This window comes from Cyprinus carpio, chromosome A2 (genome assembly GCF_018340385.1).
Source record: "Cyprinus carpio isolate SPL01 chromosome A2, ASM1834038v1, whole genome shotgun sequence".
NCBI classification, from domain to species: Eukaryota; Metazoa; Chordata; class Actinopteri; order Cypriniformes; family Cyprinidae; genus Cyprinus; species Cyprinus carpio.
Genome location: NC_056573.1, coordinates 9,440,088 through 9,465,463, shown reverse-complemented (window position 1 = coordinate 9,465,463; position 25,376 = coordinate 9,440,088). Strand labels below are relative to the sequence as shown.

Sequence of the window (25,376 nt, the reverse complement as noted above, 5' to 3'; positions counted from 1 at the left end):
TCTTTGCTGATTCTGCATTAGAACTCCAAATCTAAAAGTCATCTACACAGAAAGGTGGCAAAAGCATACAAAGAGAATATGTGATCATGTTCCTCATTACCCACGCTGAGTTTCAGAATCAGTGGCTTCCTGAGCAGCAAATGATTCCATTTGCAGGCCATCTCAGGGATCTGGTTGATGTTAATGCCACTTGGGTGAGGAAATGAAGCAGCAACAGCACTGCAGAGGCCAAGCTCTGATCTCATCTCACAAAGATGACACAGCTCTGCTCCCCTATGAGATGAAGATACACTCTGGCCCAATGATAAGAATTCATGGAATCACATGGATAAACATCACATTAAAAAAAGACAGGAAATATCTAAGATTTTTTTCTATTTTAAGGTACAAAGTATATATATATATTTTTTTTTCACACCTAAGTGTGCAAAAGCCTTTTCCTGTTTTTGTTATTTTACCCATCTAGACTAATGCTTCCTGGTGGGATGTTCACACAAAACATAATAGTTAATTAATTGTAAGCTGTATCAATGGACCAAGTCACAATGGACCATTTTCACATTTCCACTTTAATTTAGCAGGTTTAATTTAGTAAAATATTCAACACTGCTACAGTGGAGTTCATGCATCACTAAACAAATGGCTTTAGTGACAGCAGGTGCCTGAATAGCAAATCACTTTAGTGTGATTATTTTCTTTTTTTTTTTTTTTTTTTTTTTTTTTGTTAGCTAACCTGCTAGAAAGCTAGAATAATTATTAATGTTGCCTGAGAAATGTGATATAAGAATACATAATAAGATATATGTGATGTAAGAATAAATTAGTGATGTGGACAAAATGACACAGGTTACATAACTTCCAATTGCCATCAAGTATATGGTTTCAAATAGAGTGGCTGAGGAAGTGACAGTAAATGTGGCTCCTTCATTTCTTGTGACTGAAGTAATCCATCTATTTTTTTGTGGTTCTCAAAAAAGGAGTGGAAACATCTTTTGCTCTTTGTTTTTGTAGAAACATCTCTACCTTTTGCTCTTTTGTAATAACTAGTGCTGGGCAAGTTAACACGTTATCACGTTAACACATTAATTGATTAATGCCGACAATTATTTTATCACACATTAATGCAGTTTTTTCTTTTTTTGAAAGTCCGTTGTTCACTGGCTCTGAATACACACAGACAAACTATGGATCATAGGAGGGGTGGGATGTTGATCAGTACTGGCTTGGGATGAGTGTCATCACGTGTCTCAACCAATGAGAGCATTTGGGTGGGCCAAAGACTGCAGCACTCACATGAATACTCCAGATCAAATTATTTAGGCTAAGCATCAACATTCACAAACCACTGTTCTCTGTTATTTTTAACAAAAAAGAATGCAATGTGCTCGTAATCACGACTTCATAATTGGGAAATAGGAACTTTCCGATAGCATGTGAAAACAGAAGCACTCTAGCTCAGCAAAGTACAATGCATCGTTTTGTTAACTTTGTGGTTCATTATTTTGAGTCATTTGGGATGCAGTAACACACGGCCCTCTCTCACAATATGTTGCTTTACAGATCTATCACTCTTGCTGCTCAGAAATGTTCATGCAAGACACACTCTCTCTGTTTAAATCTAGATTAAAAACACACCTCTTTGGCCAAGCATTCAAATAATGCATCTCATAATTTTGGACTGCAGTTATATCTGATCAAATGTGCATTATTATTCTTTAGCTTGGGTTAAACTAATTAATTTTACTTGGCTGGAACAGCAGCTATACGCTAATTATGTCTAATTATTTGTTTCTCTGTAACTAGGATTTACACAAGCTCCAGTCTGGATCCAGAACACCTGAGAAGAGATGATGCCAACCCCTCAGAGGACCTCAGATGATGCTAACCCAGAGACGACATACAGAACTACCACATTTTTGCTATAAGTTTGATTGCATAATTGCTGTTAATAGTGTTAATCGTCTGTTTGTTTACGTCTTTTTATTGATTTTTCTGAACATTTCTGCCATATGCACATGAACTGACAGTAACCACTGATAAGCTACTACTAAATATTGTAGAAACTTAATTTTCTGTAAAGTTGCTTTGCAATGATTTGTATCGTAAAAAGCGCTACTTGAATTGAATCATGCTGCACATATAATTTCCTATAAATAGCGCTCACACTTACTTATCTATACAGGGGCGGACTGGCCATCTGGACATTCTGGAGAAGTCCAGAATGGCCGTCCATCCAACGGCTGTCGGCCTGCTGATTCATCATCAAAGAAAAAGTGTCAGATAAAGTGACGTTGACAGCCGTCAAAAGGGGGCGCTAAAGCAATCTATTTTTGCCTATAAGAATCCGAAACTGCCGTATACGGCAGCAATGTCTTTTAGGACGGCCCGCTGGATCATTGTAGACTTGGATTCAATTTTAAAATATTTGAAATGTAAGTCACGTAAAGATTGCTTTCAGGTTAATACTATCTCCAACCAGGAAGAGGTTGCTACTTTCCAGACACTCCCCGTATTAATTTCAGTGTAGTAGGACTCTAACGTAAACATTTACTAACATTGGCAAATAATAAATGAAAAACTGACCATGAAAACAATATTTTCCAGTCAAGATGGGAAACAGATTCTCTTTTTCAAGGGGATACTTATATGTTTGGAGTGTTTGGAAATCTGTTACTTAAATAGTCATCACACCACTGCGCACAAACAACGGGGATGCCAGAGTTGCACTTGCCTCAAATTTCAAAGGTAAAATGCATTATCAACAAAAGCTTTTTACCAAATGCATGACAGATACTTTTGACTTTTACCTTTTCTTAAAAATTGTTTAAAGGCTCAAATGTGAAGTGCAGGTCTTAAAAGGTCTTTAAAGCTCTTAAATTTTATTTTTTAAAAATCCTGCAGTTACCCGGTTATTTTATGGTGCCATTTGGAATAACTATTTATTTATTTATTTTGAATAAGCCCTTTTTAACTGTCCTCTTATTTTGTTTTGAGAATGTTCTGTAATAAAAAAAAAATAGGACCTCTGTTCATTTGTTTTTTGCAAATTTACAGACAATGAAATTGAGATGTTTATTTGTTGAGGTTATATTGCTGTCAACTGACAACAAAGTTTTCCTTCTGAATTAGCTTAATTCCACAAGTATTATAGTTAGTAAAATCTTAAAAAAAAAAAAAATACATTAATTATACTTTAATTTCCTTCAATAAAAAGGAAATTGAGTAAGACGATGTAAAAGGTGTATGAACATGGATTAGTAATCTGGCCCCTAGGTATAAAGGAGAAAAAATGCTGGCCCTCGTCACTAGTAAAGTTGCCCATCCCTACTATAGAACATAGCCTATGAGCACTATATTGAATACCCAGAACATAACTAGTTTGAATGTTCACTGCTATTTATTACTTTGCATTGTCTGACATGAATATTCCATTAATTCATAAACAGACAGCAGAGATTCTACAGTGGCTTACATTTGAGAGATAGGCCTATTGAGTTAGAAAATAGAGTAAATGAAATCGCCTATTAGGTGATAAGTCTGATTAACATGACACACACACACACACACACAAAGAGAGAGAGAGACATGTGAATACTCAAATTGAAGAATTCTGTTGTTTCAGGTTTCTAGATTCTAGGTTTATGCTTATTATTGTCATATTATACATCTTGCATTCTGCTCTCTTTTTTTGTATTTTAGTTCATACAATAATTAATTTATTTCAATCCCCATACTGAAAAATAAATAAATAATAGAAACCATCAAATAATTTGTAATGGTTTTACTGGTTATAATGAAATTGTACTGGTTTTATTGGAAACTGTATTGGTGCCTGTTACTACTACTCTACTGGTAATTGGTCTCCTTCTGTTGGTGGCTTTTGTTAAAACCATTAAATCCTAATGTAATATGTCCCAAAAAAAACACACTACATGATACCATTATTTAATGGTTTTAATGGTTATAAGTTGATGGTTTGTAGTGGTATTTGAAGTGGAAATCATTAGAATTTCTGTGATGGTTTCTATTTTTTTGTCAGCAGGGTCACCATGGGTTTTGTGATGTTATTTGCCATAAATGTGACAGAATTGCTGTAATAGTGTGAGATAGTAGCGACTGTTTGTAGTTTTGGTGGGCCTACGGTATTTCGGAGAAAATCCAGGGCCGTTTTTCACTTCCAGTCCGTCCCTGGATCTATATATAGCTGAACCGTGCTCTGGCCCACCTCTTCCAACCCAGACAGAGACGGCTAAACAAAGATACAGCACGGGGCGATCACACTAGTCAAACGAACCAGGCTTTGGGGTCAAACGCACTCGGGCACGGCTAAGATTGCTTAGTGTGAGTACACCCCTATTCTCCCGCATCCCACACACATGAGTTTCTAACCTCCGGCAGCCACACTCGCCCATCAAGTGTTGTCCCGGGCCGCACTCTGCTGTGTTAGGTCCCGTGATAGTGCAGGTCTCTAAGGTTTTGATGGAGGCTCTGGACTCTGAGCATAACTTGTTTTTCTATAACAAACTATAAAATATTTTCTATAAAAATGTTAATGCCCTGGCAGTGGCAAATAGCTTGTTTTATATTTAATTTGATTACATAAATGTTATAAGTTGAGATTAAAAAAATATATTTTAACTGCTACTACTGTATGTAAAAGGAATACTGCTGTAAAAAAAAGCACCTTATTTGTTTAACCCTCTGGGGCCTGAGGGTGTTTTGGGGCCCTGGAGAAATTTTGACATGCCCTGACATTTGTGATTTTTTCAGTTGCTTATAAACATATAAATGGCTAAAGTCTAATAGCACTGTTATCAGCACAAACTGGGCTACTTGTGTTTTTGAGAAAGCAACGTTTATGCGTGGCTAGTGAAAAACAAAAATTTTGAAGTCACTGAAATTTGCTTCAGGTTTTGCTTCAAAATGATGTGAAAATCATCTTGTTTACTCACTCACAGGAAACAAAATATTGATTAATATTTTCTACGACACTTTTTAAGTAGATAGGGTCTATGCAAGAAGGCGTCAACTATCATGCATAATGCTATGATTCACACCTGAGAAGACAAAGACCCGCATAATGAGCTGCATAATGAGTAATTCTGTCAGGTACTGTATGTCACTGAGAGGGAAGAGTAATAAGCTATCACATAAAATAACTTGAGATTAATTTGCGAGTGCAGTTTATCATCAACAATAGAAGCTGACTTTTTAGCATCATTACTCCAGTCACATGATCTTTCAGAAATCATTCTAATATTCTGATTTGCTGCTCAAAAACATTTATTATCATTCCAACTTAAAGCTCTTCATACATGGGTCGATCCTCAATCTAAAGTTTCATGGAAAGTAATCGAAGCTGACAAGGTTAAACCACATAGGCTCCGAGATATTCTATTTGCTGGCACAGGAAATAAAAATGATAGTTCTATTGGGATACATAACTCCTTACAAGAGGCTTAAAATGAAACTGCAATTGACCTTTAACTGCCATATCTGTAATACTGTATCATCAGGTACTTTTCTCCACATGTTTTGGGAATGTCCAATTGTCGTCAACCTATGGACTCATGTGAATTCTCTTTTGTCCTTTTTACTACAAATTGATTATACGTCTAATCCAGGTTTATGTCTTCTCAATGACGATTCTTACTCCGGTATAAGTTCATTAAAGAAGAGAATGTTGTTTGCTGGTTTTACAGCTGCAAAGAAGACAATAATACAAAACTGGTTTACTCCGCACATGTGTGCAAAAACATTTTGATAGTAACCTGTGAATGTACAACAGCACGAATTAACAAAGCTAAACCTAGTACCATTGATGCATGGTAATGTTTTTGATAATACTTGCTTAGTTTAAAAGTAAACATGTCAAGCTTTCTATAGATTTACATTTACATTTACATTTATTCATTTATCTGATAATCAGATGCATGAAAGGAGCATCGGTTGCATTACATTTAAATTGAATCATTTAGCAGACGCTTTTATCCAAACCGACTTACAAATGGGAACAATAGAAGCAATCAGACCAACGAGAGAACAACAGCAGTATACAAGTGCCATGACAAGTCTCAGTTAGTCTAGCACAGAACCCGTAGCAAGGTTTTTGTTTTTTTTCCCCAAGAATAGGATAGACAAGAAAAGGTAAGTGCTAGTATTAGTTGGACAAGTGCTGGCGAAAAAGATGAGTCTTTAGATGTTTTTTGAAAACGAGTAAAAACTCGGATGTTCGAATTGAGATTGGGAGGTAATTCCACCAGCCCGGCACAGTCCAGGAAAAGGTGAGAGTGATAGATATATATCTCATGTCTCTTTAAGTATTTGCTGAGTTACAGTTCATTTTAATGATGCGTTTCTAAATGAAGAAACCAATCCTGCAGACCAAGGCAGCAGACAGCACACCCTGTTTGTTTTCTTTATTTTATAAACGCACAAAGTTTTGTTGTTATTGGGTGTGTTTACAAATAAAAGTAGACCCTTTACAGATTCGATTGATGTATTGCTCTTAGCTGTACGATCAAAACTGAAAGTGTAATCTAAGTTATTTTCGGTGTTATCAGGAGAAGATGCCACAAAACGTGTATCGCGTTTGTCGACTCCAGAGGGTTGAGGTGTTTGCAAAAGCCTCAAGGTTATGTATGTAACCCTAGTTTCCAGAGGGAACGAGACACTGCGTTGAATGCTTTGGGAACGCCTTCAGCATGATCATGCTCTGAATTGTGTGTCTAATCAGACAATGGATGGACACGACATCATGGACAGGGTGATGTAGTGACCAGGAAGCTATAAAAGCACATGCTGTGGAGACAGTGGCAGCTTCTAGTAGAATTAGGGAAGCACTCGCTGCCTCAGGGGCCACACCCACAGCTTCCACAGCTCCAGGCAGGGGTGAAAGATCGTACCTTCCGCCTGTGAGAGGAGATCCCTTCTGACGGGAATCTCCCATGGAGAGCCGAAGAGAAGGGAAATCATGTCTGAGAACCATACTCAGCCCGGCCAGAATGGGTCTACTAGCAGCAGACGGACCCCTGTCTCGACAGGTTGATTGCTCCCTGATTGAGATGCCCAGGGATGTGAACTGCTCTTAGTGAATGGATTTTCCCTTGGGCCCACACAAAGATCTGGTGCGCCAGCTTGGACAAGGGGTGTGAACACAGACCTCCCTGGTGGTTGATGTACTAGACCACCGATGTGTTGTCTGTGCACACCAACACATAGCGATCCCTTAGGTTTGGGAGAAAGTGCTTCAATGCTTGATATACGGCCAGCATCTCCAGGCAGTTGATGTGCCATGTGAGATGGCTGGTCCACAGACCACGGGCAGGGTGGCCACTCATGACCGGACCCAAACCAATGAGGGATGCATCTGTCGTTAACGTTACACAACGATAATAAACTGGCCCCTGTGACAAGAACCAAGGTTTCTTCCACATGTCTAAGGCACGAAAGCATCACTGTGTGACCTTGATCATGCAAAGGGGATTTCCCCTCAAGGAAATCCCCTTGGTCTTGAGCCACCACTGTAGGGGTCTCATGTACAGCAGGCCAAAAGGTATCACGCTGGAAGCAGCTGCCATCAGAGCCAGCAATTTTTTAGACTGCTTGACAGTGAGTGACCGGCCCCTTTTTGACTCTCATAACTGCAGTGAGGATTGATTCGATCTGAGCAGGAGACAGCTGTGCCTGCATCATGGTCGAATCCCACGCCACACCCAGATAAGTGGTCCTCTGTGATGGAGAAAGTACACTTTTCTTTCCATTTAGTCTTAACCTCAACTCTTTCATATGGGTGAAAATGTCGAACCACCGTCTGCTCCGATTGAGCTAGAATCAACCAATCGTCGATACAATTTAGTATGCTGATGCCCTGGAGTCACAGTGGAGCCAGAGCAGCATCCACACACTTCGTGAAAGTTTGGGGTGAGAGTGCAAGGCCAAACAGAAGAACCCAATATTAGTAAGCTTCACCCCCGAAAGCAAACCTCAGGATCTTCCTGTGTTGAGGTAGGATGGAGACATGGAAGTACGCGTCTTTTAGATCTATCATGACAAACCAGTTCTCGGACATGATCTGAGACATGGCCTGTTTGATTGTAAGCATCTTCAACTGACGCAGATCTAAAATCAGGTGCAACCCCCCATCCTTCTTCGGAACAATGAAGTACCGGCTGAAGAACCTGGATTCTCTGTCAAGAGGAGGGACCACCTCGATGGCCTCCTTCCTCAGAAGAGTATTTACTTATTGTTCTAACGCCAGAGCCTGCTCGGGACCCACCACAGTAGAAACCATCCTGTTGAAATGAGGTGGAGGAGAACCAAACTGAATTCTGTAACCTCTTTCTACAGTCTGCATGACCCATCTTAAGATTTTTGGCAGAAGCTTCCCCTCTGCCAGAAAATCTACTAAGGGAATCAGTCTCTTGAGACTAACCTCCGGTGTAATAGGAGACCTCCTCAGAGGTAGCGAGCTTCCCAGATCCGCAATGTTTTCTGACTGACACTGAGACATGCGCTCGCTGGAGGCCATTATGCCCTGCAGCACCGGTGGTGGCAGGGTTAACAGCCTGGCCTCCTGAGGGCACTGAGGAGATATGGGCACAGTGTAATGAGGTGTACACCACTCTTTTCCAGCAGCGGCTGCCCTCAGAAGCCCTTGGACACAAACATCAGGGCTTCTTGGCCAAAGACTTCTTAGCCAGAAGGATGGTCCTCAGATCAGCCTTCGGCTTTGAAGCCTTCGACCCTCCCCTCGCGATCTCCATTGATGTGGGGGTGTACGAGTCGCGACGCTCACTTTCTGCGCCTCTCTGTACGAGGAGTTGGCACACGGCTAGGGCTGCGCCCGTCCAGCAGCCCCAAGAGCCAGAGAGCGGCGAAGCAAGAACCGCTGAAACGTGGTCAACAACGGAATTGACGGCATCACTGAACAGGCCAGAAGGTCCAAGCGGGGCATTGAGGAGGAAGATCCTGTCTTTCTCTTTAATTTCAGACGGAGTCAACCATAGATGCCTCTCCACGGCCACTAGGGCTGCCATATACCACCCGATTGCTTTGGCAGTCTCCTTTGTGGTGCGGAGAGACAAATCAGTGGTTCTATGAAATTCTTTGATGTCATCAGATTTAACTTCCTCGCCCTCACCCAGCTCTTTCAGCAAGCTTGGTATGCTTGCAAAACTGCCATAGTATGAAGGCAAGCACCAGCCTGACCTGCTGTCGTGTAGCCTTTGCCCACCTGCACTGATGTATTGCAAAGCAGCTTGGTGGGCAGTGCCGGGGCTTTTAAAGATGATGCCACACCGGGAGATAGATAGAGACAGATAACACATGGGTGTCTGTTCAACCCGGGGCATCGCTCTATAACCACGCTCATTTAGTCCCGTAATGTTGCATTATGAGGGGCCCGCTGAATAAATTGGATATGGGATGTTTCTTTATGTTTGATTAAAAATAACATTCATATTGGGGCCATGGCCTAGGGGCTTCGAATGCGTGGGGCCCTCACGTACGATGTGGAAAAGGGCCACAGTCCTCAGTGTTTGGGAAGACCTTTAAAATAAATGATTAGGTCGTAGGGTCACCAAACTATTCCACCCAATCGAGGGGGTGCCCTTGAGACAAAGATTTCGAATTCGGCTCGATCGGACCTTTCCGAGCCATGTCCGCAAACATGCCTCAGTAACCCCATTCCAATAAATTGAAAGAGGGAATTTTTTTGGAAGGTTCCAAGGTGCCAAATTTGGGACGGTGGCCCCTTCGGGGGCTAGTCTTCGGGGGTCGAGGGACCAATCCGCAACTATAGCGGGGAAACAGGCAAATAGTTGGTTCGGGGGACAAGGCCCTCACTTTCAGGGACCCTATATGTACTTACCAATTAAATGCTTTCCAACTGCAAATGCAATGAGTTTGCTTCATTCTTTTTTGAGAAGGTCAATAATATCAGAAATGTGATTAGCACATCCTCAAGTTATGCAGAGGTCAGACAGATTCGACCGCAATTTCAAAAAGAAGTTACTATCTCTGTTTTTGAAGCAATTGACAGCAAAATTTTGTAAGGAACAGTGCAGCACCTTAAATAGTCAACCTGCTATCTTAACACACTTTCTCACATCTTTTTTTCAAAACTGTGCTTAACTGTTTAGAAGCAGATCTCTTAGAAGTGGTGAATGCCTCACTTCTTTCTGGGACTTTTCCAAAATCCCTGAAAACTGCAGTTGTTAAGCCCCTTATGAAAAAGAGCAATCTTGATAACAACATATTGAGCAACTATAGTCCAATATCAAATGTTCCTTTTATAGGCAAGATTATTGACAAGGTAATTTTTAATCAGCTGAACAACTACTTAAACCCTTAATGCATGAATTAAGGAAAACACTATCTAGATTTTTTTTAAATGTAAATCCATTTTCATTTTTACAAAATTCAGTTTTATTTAAAAATTATTTAACTGACGCCATGCAACAAAGGTGTAAAATGGGACATAATGCCACAGCTGACGATATAGAATTTTTTTTTTTTTTTTTTTATCAGCTCCATTATTAAAAACAATAATATTACAATATAATAACAATAAAATATATATTGTAGGAACAATAACAGTAGTTACATATATGTGGAAACCTATTAGCAATATGGGCAAATAATGGAAAACATTCACTGCTGATTGTAACAACTTATATTTTCATCCTTATTTTACTTCATGTTGAATCATCTCAGTTATAGTATATCAACATATATTTGCAAATTTGTCTTCATATTTATGTGTAAAGTTGCCATTTAATGATTTAATATGTCATTTGAAATGGCTATTTATCTTGATATATTTGTTAAATGTCTGTTTTATTACAATATAAGACGATTCATAACATTTTTGAAAAAATAGAGAAATCAGACTTTATGCAATCTGACTCCACTGTTGCATGACGTCCACATATGTGGACAGTTGGTTTTTGGTGAATAAAAACTACATTTTACTCTAAATTTTAGTTTATAAAATGCTAACATATTCATCATACTTTACTGTACATACTATTTTATTTATTTATTTATTTATTTATTTATTTATTTATTTTTACCTCAATTAACCTCAGAAAAATCAGTTTTTCACAGATATGCCTGGGGCATTAAGCACATGGCTATCAGCCATCTTGAATTAATGATGTCATCAAGCAATGAATATTTGGAATGCAAGATAGTAGCCACTGTTTCAGTATTGCTGTCAATCTACTGACACATGCCCTCAAGTGGTTTGGAGAAAATTACCATGATAAATGAACCCTAAATGGAGTTAAATTAACTGTCCACTAATGTGGACACTATGCATGAAAAACGCAAATGGATACCTGGACAATTTTCAATCTGGTTTCCGACAGCATCACAGCACAGAAACAGCACTCATTAAGATAATAAATGATATTCATTATTCATTATATTCATGATATGCGTTTGAGAGACTGCTTTCTGGGATGGTACTCAAATGGTTCAGGTCATACTTAGAATGGAGAGGTTATTATGTGAGTATAGGAGAGCATAAATCTAAGTGGATGTCCATGACATGCAGAGTTCCACAAGGCTTTATTTTTGCACCGCTCTTGTTTAGCCTGTATATGCTCCCGCTAAGTCAAATAATGAGAAAGAACCAAATTGCCTATCACAGCTATGCTGATGATACCCAGATTTATCTAGCCTTATCGCCAAATGACTACAGCCCCACTGACTCCCTCTGCCAATGCATTGATGAAATTAACAGTTGGATATGCCAAAACTTACTTCAGTTAAACAAGGAGAAAACTGAAGTCACTGCATTTCTGAAACAAAGATGAATTTGATACCTTGACTCTGGGGCTTAAACAACTAAAAATCAAGTCAATAATCTTGGTGTGATTCGGGAAACAGACTTTAGTTTCAGTAGTCATGTCAAAGCAGTAACTAAATCAGCATACCATAATCTCAAAAACATTCCAAGAATTACCCTGTAGATGTTTTGTTTTCAGTCAAGACTTGGAGAAACTCTCATGCCATTATCACCAGCAGGGTGGACTATTGCAATGGTCTCCTCAACGGCCTTCCCAAGAAGACTATTAGAAAGCTGCAGCTCATACAGAACGCTGCTGCCAGGATTCTGACAAGAACCAGAAAATCTGAGCATATCACACCAGTCCTCAGGTACTTACACTGGCTTACAGTTATACTTAGGATTGATTTTAAAGTACTTTTACTCATTTATAAATCACTCAATGGCCTATGACCTAAATACATTGCAGATGTGCTCACTGAATATAAACTTAACAGACCACTCAGATCATTAGGATCGTGTCATTTAGAAATGCCAAGGGTTCACACAAAACAAGGGGAGTTCGCTTTTAGCTATTATGCTGCCCGCAGTTGGAATCAGCTTCCAGAAGAGATCAGATGTGCTAAAACATTAGCCATATAGAAATCTAGACTCAAAACTTTTCAAAAATCTGTTTAGCTGTGCATTTAATGAATGAGCACTGTGCTACATCCAAACTTATTGCACTGTATTTTATACATAATCATTTCCTATTTTAACTGTTTTAAATTCATTTTAAATACATTTTAAATCATTTTAAAAGTTTTTAAATTCCTTGTTTTATTTTTGTGATTATGATTATTTTTTATTAATATTTTACTTCCTTTTATGTAAAGCATTTTGAATTACCTTTGTGTATGAAATGTGCAATGTAAATAAACTTGCCTTGCCTTGCCTTACTTTAAAAGCCCTAAAAACAGGGGAGACAGGCCACATTAAAAGAGGGAGAGAACCGTACCATCAGTAGGTGGTTTGTGAATACCACACTCACCAAAGCATCATAACACCATTGTCAGGGCCTGATGTATGCAGCTGTTTGGCAAAACACACTGGGGAGGGAAGAAAGCGACAGCTGGCACTAAGTGATGTTTTATTAACAAATTCCAGGAAGAGCACGCGCATATAATTAACACGGCCAATCCATCATCAGTAATTACACAATCAATCCAACCAGCGCAAGAGAGAACCCCTATAAATAATCAAAACAATCTTACATTACCTCTATTCTTTCAGCATCCCTCCACCACCCTGACTCCTCACCTTCACCCCGTTCCTACCCCAGCACGAGGAGGAGCACTTGGGTCCAGTCTAAAAACCAAGCTCGTACTGTACCTCCCCCCAATTAAATTTAAATATGATTTGCAGGCCACACAATTTGTCAAACCAGAAAAAAAGTGAATCTCTAGCGTGTTCACAAATGGCACAGTATGTGCACATTCCGCTCATGTTTCCAGTGTTCATGAGTAAAAGCAAACTCAGTTTGCCATGCTGACATATTCCTGTGGAGGGGGCTATTAATCACAGAGCCAGTTGTTGTATACTGTGATGTTTTTCTTAAAGTGTAACCAACGTTTTGCATACTTAACCATTCAATCAATATGTTACCTAGAATCAGCAGCAACAATTAATTCATGGCTGTCTAGTTACACTTTACACTGTGGTGAATGTGACTTCCTTTTATTGCTGAGAGGCAGCAGATAAAGCACCAAACTAAATGGTCTTGTCACACAAGCAGCATGAGTTTAAAAGAGTTTCTAGAGAGAAAAAAAAATGAAAAAAGTACAAATAACAATTTCATGAGTTAAAGCAGTTAGGAGGCAACTGTGAAATATAATTTTGGTGAAGGTGTGCATTATTTATTTATGCATATATGTATGCTTATGGTATGCATATATTTTTTATATATACAGTATACAATACACAATATTGCAGAAAATGTACTAACAGCAGTCATCCATGATTAATTAAGCAAATGTATAAAGTATTACATTGCAAATTCCTGATGAAATGCCTGGAATTCACCAACAAAATTTCACAGAGCAACGGTAAATTTGATCGCACCTTAATATGCTGATTGGATAGAAATTAATAGATAAATCATTGAACACATTTTTTTTTTTTTTTTTTTTTTTGTAGCATTACAAATGTCTTTACCATCACTTTTGATTGATTTAACACATCCTTGCTGAATAATTAACTTTTGAATGGTAGTGTGTCATGGTTTCCATAAAAAATATTAAGCTAAAAAAAACTGTTTTCAGCATTGATAAAAATAAGAAACGTTTTTGAGCAGCAAATCAGCATATTAGAATGATTTCTGAGGGATCATGTAGCACTGGAGACTGGAGTAGTGGCTGCTGAAAATTCAGCTTTGACATCACATGAATAAATATATTTTTAAATATATTCAAATATAAAAAAGTTATTTTAAATTGTAATAATATTTCACAATATTTTTGTTTTTAATGTATTTTTGATCAGATAAATGCAGCCTTAGTGATCATAAGATACTTTTTTTCAAAAACATTTTTGTATTATTCCTTTTGGCCTCCAATGTATACATACACAGTATATTCAGTATGTAAGTAATATGTGGAATGCACTTACAGATGACATATCCCATCTGAATCTCCCATGCTCAAGCACATGACAGCACTTTTAGAAAAATCTCTGCTTTACAGCATTTATAGTTTGTTGGTTTGTTTTGCTCTGTTCTCTTGTGTATTTCCGTGTGAGTTTGAACAGCTGCGTTTTAGGTTTGTTTACTTTTCTTTGACAGGCCTGACTAACAGAGGCACTGTTCAACTGAATGAGAGCCATTTGTTGAGGATATATAAAAAAGGGGGGGTTCTAGGTGCAAAATGTCTTCTTGATTTTGTAGTAGGCATCAAAAAGGAGCATTATGCTGAAGTCGATTAGCTTAGCCAGGATTATTTCACAAAACATCTTATGCAAGTCAGTGGGTTTTGACAGCATTCCTGCCTTTAATCAGCAAAAAATAATTATACTTTTCTTCTCCAGCCAACAATTTTCTCTTATGTTTAAACATGCAAAGTTCCATCCTATTCAAAGCCTTGAAAATCATTCCCCCTTGTCCAAACATTGGTCATGTAATCCACACTTTGTGTTTCACAATTCAGTCTGCAGAGTGCATGTGTGGAGGATTAATTCCTGCTGCCAGTCCAGAATACCCAGGGAGGATAGACCTTCACAACCCTGTCCTCACCTGAAGCTGGATATCATTATTATCCAGGATCAAGCTTGAGACCAGAAGGCATTTCTTGATTGAGTATTGACAATTTGACGTTGCCTGCAACTTTTTTGAATTGACTTGTTGTTAGGTGTTGCCTGTCAAGGGATCAATTGAGCAGAGGACAGGCGAGCATCTCCCCCCCCACCCCTTTTTTCGAAGGTCAAACAATTCCATCGGCGTAAAGTCTAAATATTCTTGTTTAATTGATGCATTTTTGGTAATTACTGGTTAAGATTAGAATCCATGTGAGACTTAAAGGATTAATTCAAACAAAAATAAACATCATTTATGTCATGATTTACTCACTCTTATGTTGTTGCAAACCTGTATGACATTGAAAACAAAAGGAGAAACACTGAATAATAAACAGGTTAAATTTTCCATGCAATTACTGTACAATGATTGGGAACTAGAGCTTTCAAGCCTGAAAAAAGGTTGCAAAAGCACCCAAGCCTAATATTCCAATATAAAACAAGGCTTCTAAAGTCATAACTTTGACTGAAATTGAAAATGAAACCATTAGTCATTGATAATCATTTCCAGTGGGTTGCTAAACACTGTCCAGATCACTGAATCAGTGAGTTGAACCAGATCAGTTCAATTTGTGAACAAATCCAGACCGTTGTTGCAAACTGGATAACACAATCTAAAAAGTGCTGATTCTCAAGAACTTCACTACTTTTGTTCTTACAGGTTTGGAAGGATATGAGGGTGAATAATTAATTACAGAATATTTACAGTATTTATGAGTGATCTATTTGTTTAATCAAAAATGTAAACATGAACTGTTGTCTCGATATTTCTACAGAAATTAAACACATAATTGGATGTCTGTGTGGCTTATGTAACTGGCTTCCAGTTACATTTAGGATTGATTTTAAAGTACTTTTACTCATTTATAAATTTATAAAAAAAAAAAAAAAAATCATTTTTCTTTGGTATTGTAAGCTGGGAGCATAAACTTATGTACTATGAGACTTTAATGAGCTGAAGGACATCTGAGGGCAAATGCATTCAGCTTCTGTCAGTCCCCCTCCCAGGCTCCATTAGGCAGCTCATTTTGATGCAGCTATAGCATCTAGTGAATTACAATTGGTGTTTGGATGATTACATTGTTGGACAGAGATATGCTCATTGCCTGGTGATCCCAGCAGTAATCAATATCTTTATGCAGCCCCTCTCCGACTCCTGCATGTAAAACATTCCTAGCACACCATCTCCCATCCACCCTAACATTTATTCCCTCAAAGACATCATGGCCCTGTGGCATTGACACAGCTGCCTGGAAATCTGTCTTGTTTAACCTACACAAAAGTGCTCACAACCAAGCTGTTTCTATGTTATTGGGGAGACGTGGGCTATTATTATTATTATTATTATTATTATTATTATTATTATTATTATTATTATTTAATTTTTTTACTTGTACATGTTTATGTTTCTGTAACTTTAACTTGTAGGGAATGGTTATATCCATTTTGGTTTCATTCATAGGCTACCTTTAAGGCAAGATGATCTGGACAAAAGTGTCTATATATTATTACCTTAAGGATAAAATCTGCTATGTACTGCACCTAAAATGTATAATTGCAGAACAAATATATATGTTGTATTGGACATTATTGGAGCAATAGATTTTGTGTGAAAATAAATCATTCAAGTTGTTTATTTTGTTTAAAAATCTTATAAATGTATGAGGTTGCAGTGGGAGCCTTTTACCCCACACACGGAGTAAAAGACTCACCAGCATGGGGTAAAAGGCACACGGTATTTATACAAATACAAGTTGTTGTTTTTTTTTTATGTCTAAGTTAATACTTGTTCAAAACAATCACTTTAGCAAAGTTTGTACTGTTTTCTGCTTATTCTGACAAATAAAAGAATAGATTTTTGTTCAATAAATATACTTTCATTTAAATATGTTAATATAAAAATATATATTTTAAAATACAGTAACAAAGTCATTTTAATAAGTTAAGATTCTGAAAGTATTGAAGGAGGTCCAATAATAATTGAATATATATTTACAGTAGTAACAACAAATTATATTTTATTATATTATATGACTGATATCATGTTTTTAAATATGATGGTTTCATTCTAAACATGATGATTATCTCTAATATGGACACCCAACATAATACAGTATATGATATTTACCCTCTGAATCTAACCATGCTATGTCAACAAATGGAAAAGTCAGCCATCTATTAATTATCATGTTAATTACTGTGCGCCTTTAGCCCCAACAGCAGGGGCACTTTTTACCCCAAATACCATACTTTTAAATGTTCTTTTACTATTTAAAAACTGTTGCTTTAATTATCTTAAACAAAACTGAAAAACACAAAGAAGACCTTTGTCTCAAAATATATGCATTAATTTTAGCGATTCTCATTTGCTACTTAAATCTACAACATTAAAAAAAAACATGAAATATTAGATCAAGTAAGCACAGAATCAACTTTGCACTGCTGTGTGCAATCACATCAAAGATCAGACAAATACACGTGCATCTTAAAAAGCAGATGTTTTGGAAAGTGCTACGCCACATTTTTGTGCCATCTAGTGGTTTAGATGAAAATAATATCAAAGGCGCCTTTAGCCCATTTGTACCATACACTTTGATATGAACAGTGTACAGTATTACCAATGCTGTATTTTAATGCAAAGACACTAAGCAGACTAAGTAAGCTATGATATGAGGTTTAAAAGTCATAAAAAAATTATGTTAAAGTTAAACGTCTAATATATATGTAGTAATTTACACTTTAGATTCAGTATTGCCGGTTCCTTTGTCTGTTTTTACTCCAAAAACAGAAATATTTGCAAACGAAGCTGCAGCACGACAGTCACGCTCTCCAGACAACAGGCAAAAATTACTCATTTCTGAATGAATTAGTGTTTTGAACAATCTGTTATGAATGAGTCATTCATAAACAAAGTTTGTTGATTTGCTTCTGAACAAAACAAACAGCAAAGACACAACCCACATAAAAAACATTAGACAACGTAGACTGCAGCAATATGAAAAGTGCAAGCAATAAATGTAACTAGTATTGGGAGAGATGTTGTTGGTAATATTTTTTTTTAAATTCAGTGATTAGTTCATAATCATAATTATAATCAGTAATCCTCCTGTTTACTGATCACTTCGCCAAGTTTGTTCAGTGCAGCCTCAGGCTAATGAAAACAGACATCATAACAGATGACTATTTCTTCAAAGAGGATCATGCCACTTGACGTTCCATACAATTTGACCTGAAAAGAATTTTACTAATAATCTATAGTGCTGTCAAGATTGCCACTCCTCTTCCCTCTTTTGTTTGTTTTTTGTTTATTTGTTTGTCAAAAAATATATTTAATCAGCAACTTGAAGTAGCACAAGTTTAAGAAGTGAAAAAGGGCTTCAGATCTGATATTGTTGTTTGACATATAAAACATTTCATGTAAACAACATATATTCTGATTGACAATTGCCTCCTCTTCATTCATCGGTGGAAGAGCATATTTAATCTGCCACCAACCGACAATACTGCAGGAAGGGTTAATTGGAGAGCACGGTTAAAGTTTAGTAAGGAAAGTACCAACAGAGCCATTTGATTCTGTTGATTCATTCCAGAGATCATGTACAAATGAAAAGAATGCCTAAGCACAAGGTGCCCATAGTGTGCTGCATTAATCAGGAAATCAATAGCGCTGTCGATCTGTTGCCTTGAAAGCACATTGAAGAACTCAGTGGCACTAGACCAAAAAACTACCATCTCAATGGTAGGGTGGTCTGACATGGTCTTTAGCTATTTACTTTTTTTTTTTTTATCTGTGATATTGATTTAGTTTTGTTCAACAAAACTTTCAGTTAGTCATTTGATTTTGTTTTATTAAGTTTGTCTTGAAGATGGTAACCCTGAATGTGCATTGCAAAGTGAAACACAGAGCTCAGCTGAGATATAACTGAGACAACAAACAAACATGTATGAATGTAGCTATCAGTTATGTATATAGCCCCCATAGCCAGAGTTAAGCACAAATACTATTGATCCTCTAACTAAAGCACACATTAATATACAGAGCCCCAAAATGGATGAGAAGCATCTGTCTAACCCTGTTGTGAAAGGAACATGATGGTGGGCATTCCCTCACTTTGTAGTCACTAACAAAACTTTTGTCCACCATTGGGAAAAAAAAAATATTATTGCTTAATCATTCCATTCTGTGCCATTCCAGCCCGGCCAGTACGGATATGATTTTGCTTTCTATGGAAAATGAAATGATATCTGTACTAGCTGGGCTGTACAGTGCACTGTGGGGCTGACATAGCTTATAATATAAATGGATCAGTTGTTGCCTTGGTAAAGCAAGAGTATACATAAGATTTGAGATGTACTGTAAATGGTGACAGCATTATGGAGGATGATCAGATATTTTCCCATTACCCTGTTCCAGGAGCTCTGTATTAATATACTTACTTAATGGCCAAAAGTTATTTCAGCTTCACCCTAAAAAACCATTGCATTAAAATCTAGCTATTACAACTTCTGCTTGGAATCACAGAGCTTGTGATAAGGGTCCATTGAACACCTTTGGAATGGACTGCAATGGCCACTGTGAGCCAGGCCTCGTCAGTACGCCCAACATACATGTCTGACCTCACTTGTGTCTGAAAGGGAGCAACACCACTTGGAATGTGGTCAAACATCTCATGATTTACCTAAAAAATACAGAATTGATGGAAATAATATAATTCATTTCTAAGTTCCCTTGTTTGTCATATACTGTTCCACACTCCAGTTTGGTATGTGGCAATAATGCACCTTTAGGGGGCAGCTGTGGCCTAATGGTTAGAGACTTGGACTTGTAACCCGAAGGTCGCAGGTTCGAGTCTCGGTGCTGGCAGGAGTTGTAGGTGGAAGGGAGTGAATGAACAGTGCTCTCTTCCACCCTCAATACCCATGGCTGAAGTGCCCTTGAGCAAGGCACTGAACCCCCAGTTGCTCCCCGGGCGCTGGATCTATAGCTGCCCACTGCTCCGGGGGTGTGTTCACTTCTCACTGCTGTGTGTGTGCACTTGGATGGGTTAAATGCAGAGCACCAATTTCGAGTATGGGTTACCATACTTGACAAATGTCACGACTTTCACTTTCACTTTCACCTTTAAAATTGGTTGTCAGCCACCAATCAAATCAGAAGAAGAAGAAGAAGAAGAAGAAGAAGAAGAAGAAGAAGAAGAAGAAAACCCAAAACCAAGACAGGGGATCATAGTCCGGAATCATGACGCTGGGACATTTGGTCACCATACTTTGGTTAAATCGACTTATATAAAAGAATATAGTCTTTTTGATTGTTTTTTATTTGTTTGTTTTATTTTAATTTAATCCATACTTTATTCTCTCTGTGTACCGATAAACACATATGAACTAGAAGAATGACTAGCAACATGGGCACTATCTTCACTAATACATTAGAAGCTGTTGGCCCCATCAATTTGAAAAACGTTAGAGAAAAATGTACTGCGCCATGGAACAACACTAATACCCATTCTCTCAAGAAAGGAACTTGTAATCTTGTGTACAAATGGAGAAAAACTAACTTGGAAATTTTTAGAATTGTATGGAAAAACAGTATGTCCAGCTACAGACAGGCTCTAAAAGGCTGCCAGGGCCAAGCATATCCACAAACACACAAAAAATAACCAAAATAATCCAAGGTTTTTATTTAGCACAGTGGCTAGATTAACAAATAACCAGACGCCACCCGATCTAAAAATTCCCTCATAGTTTAATATTAATTACTTTGTGAATTTCTTCACTGATAAAATAGATAACATCAGAAACACAATAGCAAATTTAGATTCTACAGTGTCTAGTACTTCAGCTTCATTCATCGAACCCAAAGAAAAACTGCAGTCCTTTACAAATATAGAACAGGGTGAGCTAAATAAACTTATCACTGCATCTAAACCAACAACAGGTTTATTAGATCCTGTACCTACTAAATTACTCCAAGAGCAGAAGAACCACTTGTCAATATTATTAACTCATCATTATCGTTAGGTAACATCCCAAAACTATTCAGGTTGGCATTTATTAAGCCTCATATTAAGAAACCACAACTAGATCCTAATGAACTGGCAAATTACAGACCCATTTCAAATCTTCCGTTTATGTCTAAAGTTTTGGAAAAAGTTGTGTCTGCTCAATTGTTCTCCTTCTTGCAAAAAGAAAAAAAAATCTCTATGAAGAATTTCAGTTAGGTTTCAGGCCCCACCATAGCACAGAAACTCCACTTGTTAAAATTACAAATGGCTTGCTTCTTGCGTCAGACCAAGGCTGCATCTCATTGCTAGTTTTACTTGATCTTAGTGCTGTGTTCGACACTATAGATCATGACATACTCATAGATCGATTACAAAACTATACAGGTATTCAAGGGCAGGCTTTAAGAGGGTTTATATCCTACCTGTCTGATCGCTACCACTTTGTTTACTCAAAAAGGGAGTCATCTCAATTATCACCAGTAAAGTATGGAATGCCACAAGGATCTGTCCTAGGTCCTCTGCTATTTTCAATATACATGTTACCCCTTGGTAATATTATTAGAAAATATGGAATTAGTTTCCATTGTTATGTTGATGATACTCAACTATATATCTCAACAAGACCAAATTAATCTTTTTAAATTATTTAAGCTAACAGAGTATATTAAAAATGTAAAAGATTGGATGACCACTATTTTTTCCTGTTGAATTCAGATAATACAGACATATTATTTATTGGACCAAAAAGTCCAAAGAATCTCTTGGATTGCAATTTGCAACCAGACGGATGTACTGTTACTTCCTGTACAGTCAAAAATCTTGGTGTTATATTAGACAGCAACTTGTCTTTTGAAAATCATATTTCCCATGTTACAAAAACAGCATTCTTCCATCTTAGAAACATTGCCAAGCTGTGAAACATGTTACCTGTTTCTGATACAGAAAAGCTAGTTCATGCATTCATGACCTCTAGACTGGACTACTGTAATGCACTGCTAGGTGGTTGTCCTGCATCTTCAATAAACAAGCTACAGGTTGTCCAATATGCAACGGCTAGAGGCCCTACCAGGTCAAGAAAATATTATCATATTACCCCAATTTTACAGTCTCTGCACTGCCTACCTTATAAGTTCTGTATCAGTTATAAAATATTATTACTTACCTACAAGGCCCTTAATGGTTTAGCTCCTGCATACCTAACTAGCCTTCTACCATGCTACAGTCCATCACGCTCCCTAAAGTCGCAAAACTCAAAACTTTTGGTAGTACCTAAGATAGCAAAGTCCACTAAAGGAGGTAGAGCTTGTTTGCATTTGGCTTCCAAACTCTGGAATAGCCTCCCTGATAAAGTTCAGGGTTCAGACACACTCTCTCTGTTTAAATCTTGATTAAACATCTCTTTGGCCAAGCATTCAAATAATGCATCTCAAATCTTGTAACTAGGAATTACACAAGCTTCAGTCTGGATCCAGCCCTTATAAAGACCTGCGATGACAGAATACCTGAGAAGAGATGATGCAAACCCCTCAGAGGACCAACCCTGAAACAACATAAACTACCATATTTTTTTACAAGTTCAAGTGCAACATATAATCATTGCTGTTAATAATGTTCATCGTCTGTTAGATTACGTCATTAACTGAATTTTACAGTACATTTCTGTCATATGTACATCAGTTTGACATAGTCACCACTGACAAGCTACTACTAAATATATTGTAGAAACGTAATTTTCTGTAAAGCTGCTTTGCAACAATATGTATCATGAAAATAAACTTGAATTGAATTGAACTGAATTGAACTGAACTGAATTGAAAAGGCTGTTGTGTGGTAGAATCAGCTTCCATGATGCTGAACTTAAATACCCCAATGATGTTGAAATTGTTTCAGTTGCTCGACAAGCACATATGGGTATAGTGTTTGGGTGTCTGCATACTTTTTGGCCATGTAGTGTGCCGCTATGGGAGTCTCTTCCATCGAGTGATCAGTATTTTGACCTTCTCCCTGATGTGTTCAGACGGTAGAAAATAAGGAATTCCCTGTATTGTTACAAACATAAGTATTGGAAACATAATTTAGAAAAATAAATAAAGCCTGGTTTTCTGAAAGGAGCAGGTGTAGCTTTTATCCACCAGGGTTCACCTGACAGACCATGCCTCATTGGTGCTGCTGTCCCATGTGTACTTCAAATGCTTTAGCCATCATATTCTGAGCTTGATCTGTCTGTTTGAAGATCCACTTTATGGTCAAAGTCCTGTGTGTCTTTTGTTATTGTCAGTCAGATGGATCTCAGCTGCATAAGCTGCAGCTAAAACAGAAGGCACAAACAACAAAGAGACTAAAACAAACCAGTATACTTGGTGCAGTATATCTGAGCTTGAGAGCTGTGATAAAGGAATATGCAAACAGAATTATGGTACAAATGAGTGTTAATGACAAAATTAACTAAATGTTACAGCCAGGATTATTTAGTAATACTGTGCAGTTCACTGATAAATGTATAAACATTGTACACAAATTACATTAAAGTAAAAATCATTGTAGTGCGATGGATTTTGACTAAAAAATGTCAGGAGCATTCATTCAAAAGTGACATCCTGTGGATTGTTTACAGTGCAGAAGCTTGACACAAAATATCTGACCTCCAAAAAACATTTCAACTTCATGCTCTCTGCCTGTTTAAACACAGAAACCTGTCATCTACAGTTACATGCATCTGCATATATATATATATATATATATATATATATATATATATATATATATATATATATATATATATATATATATATATTTTATATTTATATATGTGTGTGTGTGTGTGTGTGTACATGCTTATGTGTGTGTGTGTGTGTGTGTGTGTGTGTGTGTGTGTGTGAAAACCAGTTGATTACATCGAATCCATCAAAATGCTTATCAGAATTTCCCTGCTGTGAGCAGCTGCTTAATTATCAAGAAGAATCTTGTTGTAGATGCAAATGGGGCCTTTTGAACTGAGCATCATGTTCACTGTCTGTTATTAAACTCCTAAGCCCCTAAACTTTTCACAGGTTGTGTGACAAAATCAATATCTATTGTATCTGTATCGATGTACACTATATCTGTTGTCTAATATACATATATTACAATTAAGCTAGTAAATCCAGCATAACTGCACTGCTACTAAACATTATTTTGTACCTTTATTGACAACCATCATAACAGAGATGGTAAAGAGAAAGATGTGTAATGAATCAATTTATCACAAACAGTTTTTCCACAAGAAAATATTAAGTAAATATTATATAGAAGGTGAACAGTGTCATAAATACAAAACATTAAAATGCTGACACTAAGACTGACATTAAAATAATGCAATAAGTATTCACTTAACAACATAAAATGAAAATCTACATGACTGATGAGAAAAAAAAAATTATTTACATAAAATACGGAGTGTCACACAGGGAATTTAACAATTCACATTGTTTCATTGTAAATTATAAGATGACTTTTTCAAGATTCTTTTTACTTACAAAAACTGTACATTAAACAGTACTTTACTGTAAAAATTAAATGTCCCGTTAGACATATTACAGTTTTTCACCATATGTAGTAGGAAAATGTACTGTTAACCATTTAACAGTTTATAACTGGGTAACACTTTACACTAACTTTCAATAATAAATCATTAACTAACATTATATAATGCTTAACGGATCATTAGTTAATATATAGTCAAATAGCTAGAAATATGAGATAATGTGCTTGTTAATGTGTATTAATAAAATGAATTAAGTAAGTTCATATGAATATGAATAGAATGTAGAATTATTAAAAGCTTTTGTTGATGTCCAATACTTTTACTGCTATTGAGGTGTGATACGGGTAAGGTTAGGGACAGGTTTGGTGATATAGGTAGGTTTAAGGGTTGGTTAAGGGATCAAAAGTATACAGGGGGTTAATTTGATTACTATAAGGGAACGCAGTTCAATCTGTTTAAATTACAAGTTTTGATAAATGAACAAGTACTGTATTTTCTTGAAAACCTGATTTGTTTTCTCCTGTTGATGTAGGATTTAAGGAATATTAAAGTCCCTTTCAAGGAAAGTCTGTTCACTCGGCAGCCATATTTGCAATGCCTCCGGGCAGCTGTTTCAGTCATCCAAGACCAAGTCCTTTCTAAATCAATGGGGGAATCCTGAAATCTCCAAAAAAATTATTTTTTAGTCTGGACCAGCCAATCCTAGAGTTTTCAAGCTCCAACCACCAAA

At 37.1% G+C, this 25,376-nt stretch overlaps 1 long non-coding RNA gene across 1 annotated transcript in view; it reads right to left on the bottom strand.

Moving 5' to 3' along the window:
- LOC122147816 overlaps positions 1–15,425 on the bottom strand; it is a 39,280-nt gene extending 23,855 nt beyond the window's left edge. Inside the window, exon 1 of the long non-coding RNA XR_006161842.1 lies at positions 14,441–15,425. This is a non-coding gene — a long non-coding RNA (uncharacterized LOC122147816). The remainder of the gene's footprint in view (positions 1–14,440) is intronic.
- Between the last annotated feature and the right edge of the window lie 9,951 nt (positions 15,426–25,376).